The sequence below is a fragment of the Leptodactylus fuscus genome, chromosome 9 (assembly GCF_031893055.1).
Source record: "Leptodactylus fuscus isolate aLepFus1 chromosome 9, aLepFus1.hap2, whole genome shotgun sequence".
NCBI lineage: Eukaryota > Metazoa > Chordata > Amphibia > Anura > Leptodactylidae > Leptodactylus > Leptodactylus fuscus.
In genome coordinates this window covers 19,031,393-19,044,433 of record NC_134273.1, presented here as the reverse complement: position 1 = coordinate 19,044,433, position 13,041 = coordinate 19,031,393, and positions in this window count along the sequence as shown.

The window sequence follows — 13,041 nt, the reverse complement described above, 5'->3', positions numbered from 1 at the left end:
AGAAGTCATTGCTTTATGGTGGAAGGGTTTAGGAGCTAAACATTATAGGGAGACCGTCCCTTTAAGTTATTAGTGGACCCATAAGGAAACATCTTTACGTAGTGACTAAAATAGAGAAATGGTTAAAAATGGCAAAATCATAATCAACCCCACACCCTACTACCAAGTTTTAGTGCTGTACAGTACCTTGGATGGTCTTGTTCGGGATAAGGAACCCCCGTGGTGCAGCACTCTAAGCCTTGGAGATGAATGGACGCTCCTGCCATCCACTACTTTTAATAGAGGCTGTGAGGCATCGAGTACAATGGGACTGCCGAGAGGTCTGAGCATGGGTGAAATTGGCAGGACACGTGGGACTATGTGGGATGCATGTGTATATATATACATATATATATATATATATATATATATATATATATATATATATATATCTGTGTGTGTACGGATGTAGTAAAGTTTAACAACCAAAAAGTCATTAAAAGAGAAGAGATAACACTCTGTGCTTCTACATTGTTAACATGTATGGAGATAGATAGATAGATAGATAGATAGATAGATAGATAGATAGATAATAGATAGATAGATAGATAGATAGATAGATAGATAGATAATAGATAGATAGATAGATAGATAGATAGATAGATAGATAGATAATAGATAGATAGATAGATAGATAGATAGATAGATAATAGATAGATAGATAGATAGATAGATAGATAGATAGATAGATAGATAGATAATATAATTTAGCACTTACCATGGGTCCCAATGGGTGTGACTACCACAGTAGGAGACATAGCAGTTTAACAACCATAGTGCCCATTTCCACTGAACCTGGGATGCAATTAGTGCTAAATATGGATGATACAAAAGGGATGTGAAAAACTGACTGCTCCACCATTACTATAATGTGATATCACATCATAATGCCTGCATGTGACATCATTAGTATCACCTTCTTCATATCCTGTGATGTCCAAGTGTACACAATGATCTTTTTGTGTGTGCATTATCCCTGTGCTATGATGTCATAGTGGGCATCATCCCTATACAGTGACATGAAAGTGTGTATTATCCCTGTACTGTGTCATCACTGTGTGTATTATCTTGGTACAATGGCACTACTGTGTACACGATCCCTCTACTATAACATCTACTGTATGTGTCTATTATCCCTGTACTGTGACATCACTGTGTGTATTATCCTTGTACTTTGACATCACTGTGTGTATTATCCCTGTACTGTGACATCACTGTGTGTATTATCCCTGTACTGTGACATCACTGTGTGTATTATCCCTGTACTGTGACATCACTGTGTGTATTATCCCTGTACTGTGACATCACTGTGTGTATTATCTCTGTACTGTGACATCACTGTGCGTATTATCCTGTACTGTGACATCACTGTGTGTATTATCCCTGTACTGTGACATCACTGTGTGTATTATCCCTGTACTGTGACATCACTGTGTGTATTATCCCTGTACTGTGACATCACTGTGTGTATTATCCTGTACTGTGACATCACTGTGTGTATTATCCCTGTACTGTGACATCACTGTGTGTATTATCCCTGTACTGTGACATCACTGTCTGTATTATCCCTGTACTGTGACATCACTGTGTGTATTATCCTGTACTGTGACATCACTGTGTGTATTATCTCTGTACTGTGACATCACTGTGTGTATTATCTCTGTACTGTGACATCACTGTGTGTATTATCCCTGTACTGTGACATCACTGTGTGTATTATCCCTGTACTGTGACATCACTGTGTGTATTATCCCTGTACTGTGACATCACTGTGTGTATTATCCCTGTACTGTGACATCACTATGTGCATGAGACTGAACTTGCATAAGCTGTTCATGGCAGAATGGAGCCCCATTACAAGTTTTGCTATGGGTCCCCATGATTACTTGTTATGATAGGTTCCTAGGAGCTCTGACAGTGTTCTTCACTATGTTTTATAGATAGAGTCCTAAGAAAGTTCTACACCAAGCCCATACCTCCCAAGTTTTGAAGAACCGAAAGAGGTACAAAATGTGCGGTACGCGTAGCGCGCCGCGGCAAATTTAGCCCCGCCCACTTTTGTGTTGACTCCGCCCACTCATTAATTTTTCATGTGCCCGCACACAGTATAATCCTCCTACAGTCACCCGTAAATTATATGTCCCCCCTCTATCTCTCCCCCAGTTTCATATACACCCTTCATCTGCCCCCAGATTCATGTCCCCCCATCTCTGCCCCCAGATTCATGTCCCCACATCTCTTCCCCCAGATTCATGTCCCACATCTCTGCCCCCAGATTCATGTCCCCTCCATCTCTGCCCCCAGATTCATGTCCCCTTCATCTCTGCCCCCAGATTCATGTCCCCCCATCTCTGCCCCCAGATTCATGTCCCCACATCTCTTCCCCCAGATTCATGTCCCACATCTCTGCCCCCAGATTCATGTCCCCTCCATCTCTGCCCCCAGATTCATGTCCCCTTCATCTCTGCCCCCAGATTCATGTCCCCCCATCTCTGCCCCCAGATTCATGTCCCCTCCATCTCTGCCCCCAGATTCATGTCCCCTTCATCTCTGCCCCCAGATTCATGTCCCCCCATCTCTGCCCCCAGATTCATGTCCCCTCCATCTCTGCCCCCAGATTCATGTCCCCACATCTCTGCCCCCAGATTCATGTCCCCCCATCTCTGCCCCCAGATTCATGTCCCCTCCATCTCTGCCCCCAGATTCATGTCCCACATCTCTGCCCCAGATTCATGTCCCCTCCATCTCTGCCCCCAGATTCATGTCCCCCCATCTCTTCCCCCAGATTCATGTCCCCTCCATCTCTGCCCCCAGATTCATGTCCCCCCATCTCTTCCCCCAGATTCATGTCCCCTCCTTCTCTGCCCCCAGATTCATGTCCCACATCTCTGCCCCAGATTCATGTCCCCTCCATCTCTGCCCCCAGATTCATGTCCCCTTCATCTCTGCCCCCAGATTCATGTCCCATATCGCTGCCCCCAGATTCATGTCTCTCCATCTCTTCCCCCAGATTCATGTCCCCACATCTCTGCCCCCAGATTCATGTCCCTCCATCTCTGCCCCCAGATTCATGTCCTCTTCATCTCTGCCCCCAGATTCATGTCCCCCATCTCTGCCCCCAGATTCATGTCCCCCATCTCTGCCCTCAGATTCATGTCCCCTCCATCTCTGCCCCCAGTTTCATGTCCACTCCATCTCTGCCCCCAGATTCATGTCCCCACATCTCTGCCCCAAATTCATGTCCCTCCATCTCTGCCCCCAGATTCATGTCCCTCCATCTCTGCCCCTAGATTCATGTCCCCCATCTCTGCCCCCAGATTCATGTCCCCCATCTCTGCCCTCAGATTCATGTCCCCCATCTCTGCCCCCAGATTCATGTCCCCCATCTCTGCCCCCAGTTTCATGTCCACTCCATCTCTGCCCCCAGATTCATGTCCCCCCATCATCTCTGCCCCCAGTGTCATGCCGTCCCCTCCTTCATCTGCCCCCAGTTTCACGTTCCACCTCCACATTACACTTACCTTCTCCTCCGCTCCCTCGCCGCTCTCTGCCCGCCTCTCTCCCTGACATATGCGGCTGAAGCTGCTTGCGTGCTCGCTTCGCCGCTGCGTCTCTCTCTCGCTGACACATGCGGCTGAAGCGAGGAGCTGACCTGTGTCAGCTCCTCGCTTCACCGCTGCCGCCGGCTCCTGGTTTGTACATCGCGTCTACAAGCCAGGAGCCGGGGGCAGCAGCGAAGCGAGGAGCTGACACAGGTCAGATCCTTGCTTCAGCCTCATGTGTCAGCGAGAGAGAGACGCAGCGGCGAAGCGAGCACGCGAGCAGCTTCAGCCGCATGTGTCAGGGAGAGAGGCGGGCAGCGGCGAAGCGAGGAGATGACCTGTGTCAGCTCCTTGCTTCAGCCGCATATGTGTTCAACTCAAATCTGCGTCCTCTGGACGCAGATCTGAGTTGAAATCGGGACATACCTCCCTCCAACCGGGACCGCGGGACATGTCACCCAAATCGTGACTGTCCCGCGGAAATCGGGACGGTTGGGAGGTATGCAAGCCATTTTAAGGTGTGGTTCATACCACACTTGTTCAACAGAAAACAAATCTTGGTCCGGAACCATCCAAACCTGAAACAAATCAAATCTTGAGAGATTCACTCATCTCTAGCAGATACATAATATTAAATCCCCTAAACTCCCAGTGCAAAACCATAAGAGGGCTCCTGCATGTCAACTGGCAATTATAATGGCTTCTGTCTTTTTTAGGACTTTGGGCCCCCTCAAGCACCAGATCCCAGATGATACTAATCTCCCTATAATCATATTTTTTGAATGTCAACTTTATACTGCCAAATGTCACGGTTCTCAGCGACTATCACTTTCCAATCATAAAGGTTCATTTTAAATATTGACTAGAAATATTATAATTTATTATCATCAATTCTTTGCACACAACGTCTGGTTGCCAAAGGGTTAAAATAGGTGTCATTCTTTCCACCATGTTTGGTCAAGGTGCAAAAAACGACCTCACCCCGTATGCCAGCGACAGACTTCCTGGCTTGTAACGCAATTCCAGATCTGGCCAGTAAGTCATTTACAAGCAAAGTCACAGTAGTAGAAACTTTTGTCGTGTGCGTCTCGCATCTCTGCTAATTACCTGCTGTATATTGCACGTCTTGTAAGCAGCGGCGGACACACTCCTCCGGTCCGGGCTAACGACATGCAGGTGTGCAGCTGTGACAACAAACTTCTCGGCGCACGCACGGAAACTTCATAGCGAGTCGATAAAATCGCCATATCATTATTCACAGCAAATATTAAAAAAACATCATAGTTTAATTATTAAAGCAGAATGGCGCGGCGGAGATATTCAGGTGTTTTGTGCGCTAATGGCATTGATTCACTCGCAGCTGGCAAACGCGACGGCTTTGAGATTTATTTTGTGTGAGAATAGCGCTAATTAACGCCACCCGCGACTCATCACATGGTCGTATTATTCTGGTAGCCGCTGCCTTAATTAATGGGCTGCCGTTGCTTTAAGAGAAGAGAGATGAAATTCTTCAGGGCTATAACAATTTTTAGATAAAACAGGGAGAGGATTGAGTGTAGTCTTGGGCTAGAAGTGTTACTAAAGCCACAGCAAAAACCTAGAAAATTGAACAAGAAATATCGCTCTCGGTTTTTGTCCATCTGCAGCATTTGATACTTAATCCTGGGACGAAGTCTGGTGGGAAATATAAGGGTTAATGGGTTATCTGGGACTATCATATTGAGCGGCCATGACATCATATCCATCAGTCACATGGCCATGCTCCAGTCCAGTCTCATTGGAAATGAATGGGGATGAGCTGCAATACCAAGAACAGCCACTATACAATACGTGGCACTGTGCTTGGTAAATAGTGATGAGGCTTTAGCAATTCCTTTCATAGTCCCAGATGATCCCATTAATCTCTTACTGATCAGTTTCATTTTCTGCTAATGGCGGCTAGCTGAAGGTGGGGTTTAGAAAGGGTGGGGGTGGGGGGCTTAAGGCTTATCTATCCTGAATAGAGATGAGCGGGTAGTATTCGATCGAGTAGGTATTCAATCGAATACTACAGTATTGGAAATAATTGTACTCGCTATTCGAATGGAAAAATTCAATGCAGAACCAGTGTTGATTGGCCGAATGCTATACAGTCGGCCAATCAACGCTGGTTCCTCTCCTACCTTTAGAAGTCTTCTCCGCGCAGCGTCCTCGCGGCATCTTCCGGCTCTGTCCAAATACTTATTGATAGACAGTATATGACAAATAAAATTTAACATTTAATAGTCATCTAACATATAATTAATCCCAATGATTGGATGACATAAAAATTGTAAAATAATTGGAACGCTCTTACCCGTTCCAGATGGAGGGTATCACAGCCCACCTTTAGGGACACAATTTATCCAAACGCAAAGGGAACCAAGCATGGGTGCAGGAGATTAACCCTGTATAACCCTGTTACCGAAGCATATTAACTCCTGACCCTACAAGGGTGGTGCCAATGCTGACCCTAAAATTGGTCTTTTAACAACTCCTTCCCGCTCGACGCGTTTTGCGATCAAGCACAGCAGATCCCTTCCCCGAATCTGAGGGAGCTCCTGAAGGTCTCCTAGATGGCGGCCTATGTCTAATTACCGGGTAATTTCTAAACACACAATGTTATATTGTGTAAACTAGGCTACGTTATGCTACTATGCTATGTATATTGTGATCATATAAGCAAACATTTCAAGTAACTGATATGTCAAGGACCAATGGTCTCCAATCTGTGGCAAAACATTGACAGTCACATGCTATGACAGCATAATGGGAGTTGTAGTTTTTGCTACAGCTGGAAAACTACCACATCTAAGTTCTGCGGGAAACCTGTCTCCTCGAATAACTCAGCCAATGGCAATTACAAGAAAGACTTAGCATGCATAATCTGTATGATTATTTACAATGTGCACCAAGGTTGGTACTGATTTACAGCACCGACATTACACATGTATCCCTGTCTGCTCCTTCTGCACAACATATGGCCCTGTCAAGAGTGTGTACCTTACCTTAAAGCCCTTTTAAGTATAGAATAATAATTCTTCCATTCCGACGCTCGTTTCATTTGGTTCCGTTTTAATTTTAATTTCACACTGACAAAAAAATATGTGTTTAAATAGAATGTGTTTTCCTCTGAAAAAATAGGGAACCCCTAATTGTAAATCCTGGCACACAATAAGTCAAAATAAATTCCCATTCTCAGCCTACGAGACATGTCTGCAACTTTCTGATCTGCCTGAACATAAAGGGTATCCAATAGGCTGCAAACGCTAGATGCCAAACATATGTCAATAAGAACCCGCCACATGTACGTTTTATGACTTCTACTCTCAACATGTGTCCTATCAGTGTTTAATTATCCGGACCAAACTGCAACATAAAAACCAAATTTCAATTACTTTCCGTCAGGACTTGGTATGAAGATAGTAAATCTACAGCATGGAATGTGGACGTGTAGGACGTAGGCGATGGGATAGATGATTATTCTGCTTTGTTTAGGATATTTATGAAGAACCAGGCAAAGTAAATAGGGTGGCGGCGGCACTACAATGGTAGGGTAAGAACTATAAATAATACATGTCTTCCTTAAAGCGTTCAATTGGATTTTAAAGGGGATGAGCCATTTGAACAATTCCCATTTCCACGTGCCCTATTAGATTGAATAGACATAATAAAAGGGGGCATATCAGGGTCTCTCACTGGGATACAGATAAAATTGCCACTGCAAAGCATAGCTGTTGTTCAGACTAACCCAACATGACCGTGTAATGCATGGTCTCCATTTATTTGCCTTGTTATGTTTTACCTAAAATAAGATCTACTCCAAAAATAAGCTAGTTTTTCCAGATTTTTGGAGTAGGCTTGAAATATAAGCCCTACTCCAAAAATAAGCACTAGTTAGTTTAAGCTCTTCCCAACATCTGTCGTGCGATAACGGTAGATGCTGGGTCCTTAAAGATGGCCACTCTACTGCAGAGCGACCACCATAGCTACTGTACTGGGTACTCCGGAGTCATAGAATTAATGCCCGCGATCAGTCTACTTTGATTGTGGGCACTGTTGAGCAAGAACCCTCCCAAAGTATTTCAACTGCCCAGTTCCGGTCCATGACCACCCCCCTACCTCCCAACCCCAAAGCAGCACACCTTTACCCATGGCCAGTCTCCACTTCAATAGCTACAGTTCTGGGTCTCTGCTAATGTACAGCGGAGACCTGGAGTTAATGAAAAAATTAAGATCTACCCTGAAAATAAGCCCTAGCTCTTTTTTCACAGTTAAAAATAATATAAGATTCTGTCTTATTTTCACGGGAAACACAGTACGTGGAAGCCATACATGCTAGTTAACAGGTCATGGGTAAGGGTTAGAGTATCCAGACACATGTCGATCAATTTAGTGCTTGGAAGAATCCATTCAATGAACCAGTTGTCCTAATGGGACCACGGATTTAATATTTTTTTTCCGCTAGCTGAAAAAAATCGGTAGCGTAAAAAAACTTTGAGTGATTCCCATTGAAATGAATGGGAGGTGTTTTTGCAGGCGGATTTTGAGGTGTATTTCGCGTCAAAATCCGCCTGCAAAATACTCATGTCAACATACCGTTATAGAGCAAAAATAATTGCCAGGAGAAATCTATCTAATATTTAATATTGACCCCACACTCCAGTAATATAGCTAAGGCAAATATTCCTTAAAATCTCTATGGAAGTGAGAAGGGTAAGAATTACCCTTGTAATCCTTGTAGGCATGTCTGGGAGAAAGTAATCGGAAAAGTTGAGACTAAACATGGTTGATATCGTATTTCACCAAGAACAAACTCTTGAAGGTGTCAGCTGGCCCCCATTTAGGTTTATGTAAGTCATGCTACTATATTGCCAAATTAGGTTCCAATGTTCCTAACTAGAGATGAGCGAACAGTAAAATGTTCAAGGTTCGATATTCATTTCGAGTAGCCCCTCAATATTCGACTACTCGAATCAAATATCGAACCCTATTATACTCTATGGGGGGAAAATGCTCGTTTCAGGGGTAGGCAACGTTCGATCAAATTATACTTACCAAGTCCATGAGTGAGGGTCGGGCTGGATCCTCCGAGAAGTCTTCTCCTTGCAGTGTCCCCGCGGCACCTTCCGGCTGTTCATTCACTCTGCCAGGCATCGGGCCTGGGCAGAGCCGACTGTGCATACCCGCACTACAAGCGGACATGCGCAGTCGGCTCTGCCCAGGCCCGATGCCTGGCAGAGTGAATTCAGAGCCGGAAGACGCCGCGGAGAAGCTGCACGGAGAAGACTTCTAAAGGTAGGAGAAGAACCAGCGTTGATTGGCCGACTGTATAGCATTCGGCCAATCAATGATGGTTCTGCATCGAACTTTTCCATTCGAATAGCGAGTGGTACTCGATCGAGTACGAGTATTTCGAATACCGTAGTATTCGATCGAATACCTACTCGATCGAGTACTACTCACTCATCTTTATTCTTAACGTATTACGCTGTGTCAAAGATGATAGAAGTAATGGCTGAACACTTGAGCCCTTTAACCAATGACCAAAGCCAATATGTGTAGTTATGGACTCTCATACACTGTGGATACTAATGAAGTTCGAAAGAAATATGTTTTACTTGAAATTAAAAATATCTACATAAGACGGAGAAAGAAATGGGATGGGAATCAGAATATTGTACAATTTGTATTGTATATTTGTGGGAGAACCATGTCTAGTAGATCCTGTATCTTATTGCTTTTCAACATAGACCTCTTGTGTCAATACCTGATCATTATTGAGCTAAGAAAGTTATCAGTTATAGATAACTAAAGTCATTTCCCTCTTGAATGCCACATTGACGGGAATAAAAGGAGAATTCCTGAAGATCCCCGTTAAAGGAGCCTTTGATCTTACAACACACATTATCGTCACAGGTAGGAGATTCCAACCCGAACCAGCGCTCACATCTCCCCATTTTGACAATTATCTTTATTGTTTGACAAAATGAGAAAATCCCTTTATAAAACAGAAGCAGAGGTACTTCACATGTATGCAGTGGAGATTAACCTTGGCCAATGAGTAATGAAGTATGAATGATATAGCTAATAGATGTTTATACTGCTCCCGAGGTTGCCTCTAATTGAATTACACAGTATCTTGTGAGTCATTTTTGTTTCCATGATGGAAGTTGTGGTAGCAAATGAAAATAGTTTAATTAAATTATGAAAATTGGTCGATATTTTAATTTATAAAAAAAAAAAAATTGATGCGTTAACTAAATTAAACAGTCAAGATGTTCATACAATTGTTTGCTATTAATAGTAAATTCAATGATTAATATAGTTAATTTTGAATTGGGAGTTTTGCAAAATAGAAACCAGATCTTGATGGCGGATCTTTGGTTCCTTTGATGCCCGTCAGTCAGGAAACCCTGAAACGGATCTCGCCAAAATTGTCAGAACAATAGTCCATCTAATGTGTATGGTAGACCTGGACAAATCATTGGTAGGTTTGGAGGCCAGCTCTAAAAATTAGAATCCAACGGCAGCTCATTGTATGGGCAGGGGAGCTTTCCCAGGGCAAATTCGGCCACTTGTGGCCACAAATCCAGTTTGGCTGCCCAGAAGTCCAGTGAATCCTCCACGACAGGTGGCAGGGTGCACTCTAAGTATGCCACCACCTGTTGGTTCATGTTTTTCTCTGTGTTTAGCTGTTGATGAACAGCTTCATCACTATGCAGGTGAAGAAAGCTCTTCATCAGGGACTCTAGGCTCAGGCTGCTGCTGATGGAGCCAATACTGCTCTTGACATCCCCTCCCTCACCCGCAGCTGCCATGACAGTGTAAGTAGAGAACTCAGGACCCCTCCAGTCAGACATGCAAGAGGATGGACAATGGCGCAGATAAGCACCTTTAAAATAAGTGTGAGAATAATTGATAACTGTGGAGATTAGTGGCTAAGAAGTATTAATTTTTGCCACGACTGCATTGAGAAAGGTCCTGTTATTGTATACTCAGAACATAATGGCTAATGAGCGGCTAATTTTTTTTCTCACGTTAAAAAAGTGTGAGAACAGATGAATGCCGGTATTAGTGGGTGATAACTGTTTTTGCTGTGAAAGGCTTGTTGTGTTCCACCTTGAACACACAGCTGAGAGTAATGAGCATCAGTATAGCGGCAGTGAGCGCTGCAATGTTTATTAAGTTTCTTTCTATGAATGACACTGCAACCACGCCAAATTCTTCTTTGATTTCTTCCTTACACTTTCCCTTCACTAGCAATCCTCATTTCCCTGAATTTGTATCCATTTTCTAACACCGTCCCTAGCTCCTGCTGAAGTCTTTACCTGCAGTAAGAACGATGTGAAATGACTGTACCTAAAATGGCTGCTGGTTTTTATAGGGCTGTGACATCACTGGGGTGGCTGGCTACTGATTAGCTGCACGTTTGGCATTATGGGTAATCCCACGTTCCCAGAGTTCCCTGCCCTTTGTCCTAACATGTGCAATGGCCATTTTATTAGAAAATATGATTCAATGCATCAAAGCGTGAAGAAATCTGGATTTGTAGCAAATCTAAGATTTCCTTAAATTTGGATCGAATTCCACTTCTGCAGGATCAAGTCGCTCATCTCTAATCTCAAGTGTCTGTGTTTGTTGCTCTAGGTAATGGAAATAATTACTGACTGATTGTAAAAGAATCAGACAAGATAAAGTCCGGCAGACAGTAGCATAGCTATAAGGAGTACAGAGGTAGTAGTTTCTACCGAGCCCTGGAGGCCAATGGGGCCTAAAGGCTTCATTACAGCATGAAGAAACCTCAGTATGGTAAGTGGGGAGCCAGGGCTCAAGAGATTTTAGTTAGAGCCCCTTCACACGGCGTAAGCCCTCGGCTCATTCCGAGCCGTACACGCAAGCGCTCCTAAACACTTCCCATTCACTTCAATGGGAGCGCGCGTAAAGCAGGCTTTACGAGCACTCCCAGTGAAGTGAATGGGAAGTGTTTAGAAGCGCTCGCGTGTACGGCTCGGAATGTGCTGAGCGCTTACGCCATGTGAAGGGGCCTTTACTCCTCTGCTGACAGACCAAGCAGTAGAAAATAAGGGGCAGGAGGTAACCTCCATACTTGTTCAATATCAGGTCCACTGGATATCAAGATCTGCTGAAAAGACTGTATCTAAGACTAAATTGACATTAGAGCTATTGCCTTCCTTTAGCCATACGCCAGATGCTTCCAGTGCCGAATGAAACCTATTGCCCCATAATGTCTTCTATCAGGTTCAGTTGTGGTCTCCTTTTCCCTTCCCTTCATATTTGCCAGTACTGCCGGGACATTCTACTTTGTATGTATTAAAGAGGACCTTTCATGTCCTCTCTACAGTATAGTATATAAAACCGCATGTGCCGGAGGACCTGAAAGGTCCCCTTTAAGTCATCCACCATAGCACTGTTCCTTTATTGTTTGGGCACCTCCATAGCCCACATCCCGATCCTGCCCACCGGCCCATATAACTGAGGGAAATAAGCATTGTATCTTTAGAGAATTAAAATATCTTTCATCTGATAATGATACAATGTTTACGGCCAGATTAACCCTTCCTAATTGTCGCAGGAAGTTTTGGGAATTGATTTTCCATTAAAGCGAAGGAGCCGAAAGAAAGCCTCTGAGCTCCGGTACAGAGAAGGCAAAGAAACATTGGTCACTTTTTTTTTCCCTTTTAATTCCATTACATAATACTGTGTGAATCTACAGCGAAAACAGTCATTATAGTCATTTCTCCTTGTTAAATAGAATATTGTATTTCGTGTTTACAGAGGGATTGTGTTCATCTAGCCTAGGTATGAAGTTGCCGAATGATTTGTGTCATTTCGCTATTAATGCAATTTTCTAGAAAGCCTTTGTCACCGCACTGGATTTAATGTCATTGCCCAGGAATTTGGCACCGGTTGAATACAATTCTTCTTTCATCAAGCTTTAATCAAACGCTTATCTCGTTTGTATATGGAAAGATGTGCCTGACAAATTGTCACGTTTTGAGTGAATAACCAAGCAACTTGAAAGAGGTTGAAGTGTCGGAGCTGTTAATGATATTTGTGAGAAGAACGCTTTGTGACTCTCTAGTCTGTACGATAACTTGGTTACATAAAGTCCACTGTAACAGTGTCTTGAAAATAGTTTCATCATTGCAATTCATACAGAGCTTTGCAAAAATTTTAGGCAGGTGTGAAAAATAAAGGTTGCAAAGTAATAAAATGTAAAAGGGTTAATAGTTTATTTTGCCAATTAACAATGAACAAAAGAGAGAACAATTGTTGGTGTCACCGGGCTCAGACTGGTCCGAAAGGGATTAGAAGAATCCCGTGGTGGGCCCCCGACACATGAGGGGCCTGAGCTCCCTCTACCATGGCACACTACCTTTGTACAGATATAGCAGGTGCCTTGGGCCCAATATTCTTA